Source organism: Magallana gigas, chromosome 7 (assembly GCF_963853765.1).
Source record: "Magallana gigas chromosome 7, xbMagGiga1.1, whole genome shotgun sequence".
NCBI classification, from domain to species: domain Eukaryota; kingdom Metazoa; phylum Mollusca; class Bivalvia; order Ostreida; family Ostreidae; genus Magallana; species Magallana gigas.
The window spans coordinates 13,638,550-13,645,427 of record NC_088859.1 but is presented as its reverse complement, the minus strand read 5'-3'; the positions used below and the strand labels follow the sequence as shown (position 1 = coordinate 13,645,427).

General features: G+C 33.7%; 1 long non-coding RNA gene across 1 annotated transcript; it reads right to left on the bottom strand.

Moving 5' to 3' along the window:
* Window positions 1–1,257: 1,257 nt before the first annotated feature.
* Window positions 1,258–2,952, bottom strand: LOC117692871 (uncharacterized). Its single transcript, XR_010707785.1, has 3 exons — window positions 2,547–2,952; window positions 2,232–2,298; window positions 1,258–1,984 (listed from the first exon to the last, which is right to left on the bottom strand). It is a non-coding gene; the product is annotated as an uncharacterized lncRNA (long non-coding RNA).
* Between the last annotated feature and the right edge of the window lie 3,926 nt (window positions 2,953–6,878).

Genomic DNA, 6,878 nt, shown 5'->3' with positions numbered 1-6,878 from the left:
GATGTCATCCATACCGGAAGCTTCATCTTCTTCGTGAGTTACACTCATAACGGTTGGTCCAGTTTTCTTTCCTTTGTTTACTTTTCTTCTCTCATGGTCCTGTTCAATTGCTCTTAGTTCTGATCTAAGTTCATCAAATGACAGAATTTTATCATGGATGTATCCAGATATATCCTTCAAGTCAGATCGAAGTCCATCCCAGAATGCATGACGTAACATATTGTCAACTTGAGAATGTCGAACTTCACCATGCATCACAGCTTTATTTATGATCTGTTCAAGTCTACATCCCCAGTCAGAAACACTTTCATTTTCCTCTTGTTGTGCACTATAGAATTGTCCAAGTATTCTTTGACAACTGTCAATAGTATCGTAGATGGAGTTCATTTTCTGAATGATGCTATCTATTGTTGCTCCTGGTCCGAGTCTCATGAGGATGTTTGCTGCTTCTCCTTTCACTGATCTCCGGATGGCTTGTAGAATCTGATCATGTCTGTATACTTTCTCGTTGAGTAAACATTGGATTTCGTAGCGCCATAGTTCGTAACTTGTTTCTCCTCTCGGCGATCCAGAAAATGTTGAAATCCTAGGAAAGTTCATATACTGTTTGGTTGTCTCATCTGTTTGTTCAGTTTTTATTTTCGCTGTTGCTCCAAGTTGCGACTTCTCCTCCAGCCATTTCTTGAGATCGTCTGGTGTATCGCATTTTGGTTTTAATTTCAAAGCTTCAAATGCTTCAATGATTTTCTTTCCTTCCTCCTCAGAAATTTTGTCTCCCATGCTGAATTTTCAGTTGGTACACAATTCACAATATTTAAATGCAAATCACAAATATCTGCTTTTTCACTAAATTTCACAGTTATATCACTTGAATTTCAGCGTCTCCTTGAAAATCACAGCATAGTGTTCACAGTTCACTCAAATGAATGATTCAAGTAAATGTTAATAGTCATATAGTATTCATTTGAAGATTATCTGCCCTTGATGCATGTGCTTTACATGCATAACATGAGTGGATGAAAGGGAGAATGAATGGGTGAGTGTGTAAATGAAAAATGTTGACCTAATGATCAAAATGTTTGAAAAAATAATTAATCAGGTTTAAACCAAAGAAAAAAAATGATGTAGGACTCAAATGCAAAATGTATATCTAAATTCAAAATGCAACTGTCAAAAATGAATGCAGTCAGAGGCAGAAAAAAAAATTTTAAATGTCAAAAATAAATTGTCAATGCAAAAAAAATGGAAAAATTTATCAAATTAATGAAAAATGTCTTACTTTTAGATTGCTACATTAAGGCTAATTCAAAAAATTTAATCACAAATTGATTTCAAAAAAATTTTCAAAAATGAATAATGAATTGCTCTGTATAAAGGGCAATAACTCTACATAACAAAATAAATTGCAAGTATTTATAGCAATGAAAAATGAATGATGATTTTAAAACTGATGATGATTGGCAGAATTCAAATATTGAAAATAAATACTATCTACATAGAAACATGAAATACCAAAAGTCTATATTTGATAATAATCAAATAGATCTAGTCTAAGAGATCAATCAATGCTCAATGCAATGTCAATAAAGTTACTACAGACACCCAGACAGACAGTTAAACAGTCATCAAAGAATGAATCACTTTCTTAATGTTCTAGTCACTCACATGATCAGGAGGCTGCAATGTCTGCTGTCTGTTATCTCAAGGTGTTGAATGGCTCGATCCGGAGTCTGGAATCTGGAACAGGTCAGGATTCAAGAGTCACAAAACATGAGTCCAGTGTTCAATCTGTATAGACCTCGGCTTTCCACCATAAGAATCTGTAGACATCAGTCAGCTTCATGTGTGGTCCCCATCTCCTTGGTATCCGAATGCAACGTGGGCGCCAAATGTGATAGTGGGTTGTCCCAAAGAAACAAACAAGTCCACTTTAAGGGTTCTTCATTTTATTCGGATACATGGATAGGATTAAAGGATTTAAACCCTGTAATATAATTCATAGATATCAGCATAAAAAGGATCAATATTTTCAATAAGTTTCAGCATAAAAATATACAATCATATTCAAATACATATTCATGAAATACATTAATGCTCAGAGTTCACTAATCAAACTATTTGTAAAGAAGGATAACTCTGATTAAAATGCATCATAAATTCAGTGTCAAGAAGAGTTACTGCCCTTGAACACAATTTACAAAAATATAGAAATATAACTTTGCAACGATCACCTGTTTATGGAACAAGGTTTCATGCACAATCCTGCAGATTACTCTGACAATGGTAGCTAGTCTCTAACTACAAGTATTAAATATCATAATGGTAACAATAACTAACCTTTCACATATATTAGAAATGAGATACTATAGTTTAGATATCAAAACTATGAATTACTGGGATAATTTATAAAATACATTCTTTCATAAATAAGGTATTATAACCTCAAAAAGTAGAATTAGCCAAATGTACCAATTAACAGAAAATATCATTATTATCTATTAAATTATTTATTAAAGTTCAAGAATACCAAAAAATAGAACACTTACTATAACTGACTGCTTCAAATGTGTTGATGAAATAAATAAATAAGGTAAATCGTCTCTTAAAGAAATCAGGTCTTACTCATAAGAATACTAGCCTTGGTCTGTCACAAAGGCTACTCAGTTAGAGCGGGAAAAATCATAAAAACATACTATTGGCTAAGTAAACCACCTGATCCTGTCCACATGTATGTAAGTGACCATACAGGTGAAATGACTTAGGGCTATAAAATATCAGAAGCCACTAGAATATGTAATTAAGTAATGATTACTTGATAGATGCATAAAAGACAGGGAGTTATAGGGATATTAGTCTGTTTCTAAATATGTACATGTAAAATATGGAATATAGGATGATGATGATGAAATATGAATAATATGCATGAATGTAATTATCATAAAATGCACCCTATTACACAAATTGATATGAATGAAATTCAGTCTTTGATTTTCAGGTCTAGTTAAAAGTAATATTCTATAAAATCTATTGAAATCATTTTGTTTTTTTAGCATTGTTTGTTCATATATTCTTACAATAATAGACTAAAACCACAACTTTCTCCCCTCCCTTTCACTAATACCGGCCAACTCTACGTCTTTGATTTCATTTCCTCCCCATCTGATCTGCTTAAGCTTATTTGTTCTACAACATACTAATACGTTGTCATGCAAATCAAATGTCAATCCGCGAAGCTCGCCTTGAAATTCGTTACTTTGGAAAATCTGTTGGTAGTTTCTATCTACAACCACAACGCGTCCACCTTTAGTAAACGTATAGAAATCGAACTTTGACAACGAAGGAAGAAACGGAACATCAGCACCCTTTTTCTCAAATAATGTATTGTGTTCTATACCAAAATTTATGTGAAGAAACAAATGCGTTATCGTCATTTGCTGCGAATACGGTCGTCAGTCCACATGAAATTGCCTGCATGGGTTGTTTCAAAGAATTTTTTTTGGAGTTTTGTAAATGTAACTTTGTCTCCAATATCAATCAAATACAGGATGACAAAGTTTTAGAAAGACACGTAGACCTCATTCAAGCTCTCGTTCACCCTGGAGTGGCACATACCGTACGGTAAGCTCGGGCATTTTTTAGTGTGAATACATTTCCCGACAGGTTCGCTAATATCGAAAATCTTGAGTGAAGGGTGTTTCATAAAGCTCAAAATGATGCTTGTGTCATGAACGAACAAACCATAATAAGACCTCTCTGGCTAATTGGTTATCTGGGATACTAATTTGAAGGTGACTTCAATCCAGTCCTTCACAGACGTTTCATGTTTCCTTCTCAAGAAATTGCTGCAGGTAGCTTTCGAGACAGATTGTAGAAGAGTCTCAACCATTTCAGAGGGAGTTTTTGAAAACTTTACATCTTCAAACTTCTCCTGGTTCAAAAGTTGTTTCTGGAAATTAGTGTCTGGCTGTGTGTTCACATCAGGAAAATTCCAAATATCCTGATGTTTCAAACGAGAAATATGGTCAAAAATTCGCGCCAGTTGATTTTGTTTTGTGATAATTAGTTGTTTAGGGGATCCTTTCTCTAGCAATAATTGCAAAAGAAATTTGGTTTCAAGTACTGTGGTCGGAAGCTGTTATAATTCATTACATGCAACTTCTAAGTTTACGACAGAATCTACATGAGTCTGTTCAAATCGTTTGATCCATGCCGCAAATGCATTGACAATCAAATTACTTCATCTCTTGAATGGCATTTTCAGTGCTAACGCAAATTTCTTGTTTCTTTGAATTGAGAAGGGCAAATTTGGTCTGATTTTCCAGCTGCATATTCTCAATACATTTCTGCAAGTCAGAAAATTATGCTAAAATATTTTGAACATCGGTTTGTCCTGTTTCCACTGCCATGTCTGCTAAAATTTCTACCAGCTGACACGATCTGTGATGTTTAGCAAGGCAAATACAACAATATAATTTCTGATGTATTTGGCAAAATGCATCAATCGTCTTTCCTTCGCGTTCTGGACACAGCTCTTCAATCTTAACCTTTTTTCCACAATCTTCAATAGTATCATCTATGTTAACAATCTTATGGTTTTTAAGAATTGGTACAAATTCTTGCAAAGCCTTACATTCGTCGCAGATGATTGCCATGCATGGTTTACACCAATATTTAGCAGGAACATATTTTTCTTTTCGTTCGCAGAACTTGCACAATTGCTTGTCGGTGTCTTTTGTATTCAGCCACATGCTTACAATAAGATTATTTTCTGGCAAGGAAGTTGCCCATTCTTCATCTGAAATTTCCTTCCTAGGAGCATAAATGCGTTTTCGACATACCGGACAATTAATCGTCTTTGTATTCAATGTGTCATTACATGTTGCAGTACTCGATATATATGTTTGAATACACGATTCACAAAAAGTATGAAGACACGACAGGTACTTTGGATTCCTGACCTCTTCCAGACATACTGGACAGCGGAAGGTGTCACCTGGCGAATTGGTGGTAAGAGATTTGTTTCCAGCGGTAGCCATTTTAACTCAAATTGACAAATCAATATCAATTGAAAGTAGGGTGCATCATACTCGAACCATTTGAGTAGCATAATATGATGCACTTTTATAATATCATGGTATTTGCCTGCACGTTAAAATGTTATCTTTGGTAGTCCGCTTTTATTGAGCTAAGCATTTACAAAGAAGCTGATATGACCTGGCATTTCACAAAAACAGAGCTTAACATACAATGTTTATCGAGTTTACAAAGCAGTTTTAAACTATAGTTTTACGATTGATGATTTAGATTTATTTGTCTGTAATTAAATATCAACAATTTTGCTGATAAATACTATACTCTGTCCAGAGTTTTTGCTTCCACCACTTTTTGCTTGATATTTCGATAATCATGAATACCTTTGTGCTCTAACTACGTTCATCCACTAATATGAAAAATGTCCAGATCATCTGTTTTGAAACGCCCCCTCTACTGCTTCAGGTTTCAATACACATCCAAAAATAGAAAGATTTTGCATTGTATAAGCCATTAATAAGCCCGAATGATAACGTTAAAAAATTGCGCGAGGTATCCCGAGTACTTCCGAATGGAGAAAAGATGTAAACATTTCCCATTATAAATCTCCGCAAGAAACTTATTTTCGATCCTGTGAACTTTTATGAGTAAAAAATGATAATTGTTCAATGAGGATATCTTGGATATTTTCCCTTTCATCGATTTCAACTGTATTTCTTTCACAGGTATAAGTATTTTTATAAAAAAATCATAAAAAAGTGATGTAAGCATTAACTTGGGATAGACTATAGTGTAGATTCACATCTGTAAACTATACTTTATAATTCTTAATTAATTAACTTTAGTTAAGAATTGGTGGTCATAATCTCACAACTCGTGAAACAAAATTGATAAGATACCGGTAAGCTAATTATAGTTTACATCGAGTTATAGTGCAATCAGTGGTTACTTTACTGAGTACTGATGATTTACAAAGAATACAATAGAAACTACTGAAAGAAAAAGTAAACAGTTGAAGAAACCAAGACCTGTTCGTACTTAGCTTTTTCGCCACAATGTCTTTTCGCAAAATTAAGAATTTTTCCCAATCAATTCGTATTTACCCCATCCCCAACTTGCTATTCGAAGATTTTGATATATGATACACTGACTAAATTGGGTATTAACATAAAATATAATGACCTTGACTTTTAATCTGCATGGTCAAAGACATTTTAAATCTAGTATTTCCATATATTCATGTACATATGTGTAAAAAAGTATTTATTAATGTCTTGACTTGGGACTTGGCGCGCCTTGCCAATCGAGGGTGTATAAATGGTGAATGAGTGAATATGTTTAGTCACGTGACAATGTTGTTAACGGGTGTGTTGACTACGTGTTTACTGTTTCTTCCTATACTAAAGCCGACAAACAGACATTTACGACTGAATTCATTATTTAATATCCATGATTTACTAATTCACTATAAATAGCGAAAATCCCGCCAATTTCCGAACCCCACGACTTAATTTTACCTTCATGGTAAATACTACACATGTATGCATTTTACCTATACCACTTTACGTATTCAAAAATATACACTTATTTTGTTAACCAATATTTCTGGATACCTGGTAAGCTTCCGTTTACATTGTAATTGATCTCTATATATAGTTATAATTGTAAATCACTTTTAATTCATTTTATTCAGATGTTCTAAACTAACGTGAATTTTGCGTATGAATTGGGTAACTGTTTTTTGAGTTTGAGTGTGTTTAAACTTATAGGTTTTATTTGTTTTAAAATATCATCCTCAAAATAACAAAACAGACCAGTGTAACTGAAATCAATACCAGGTACCCAGT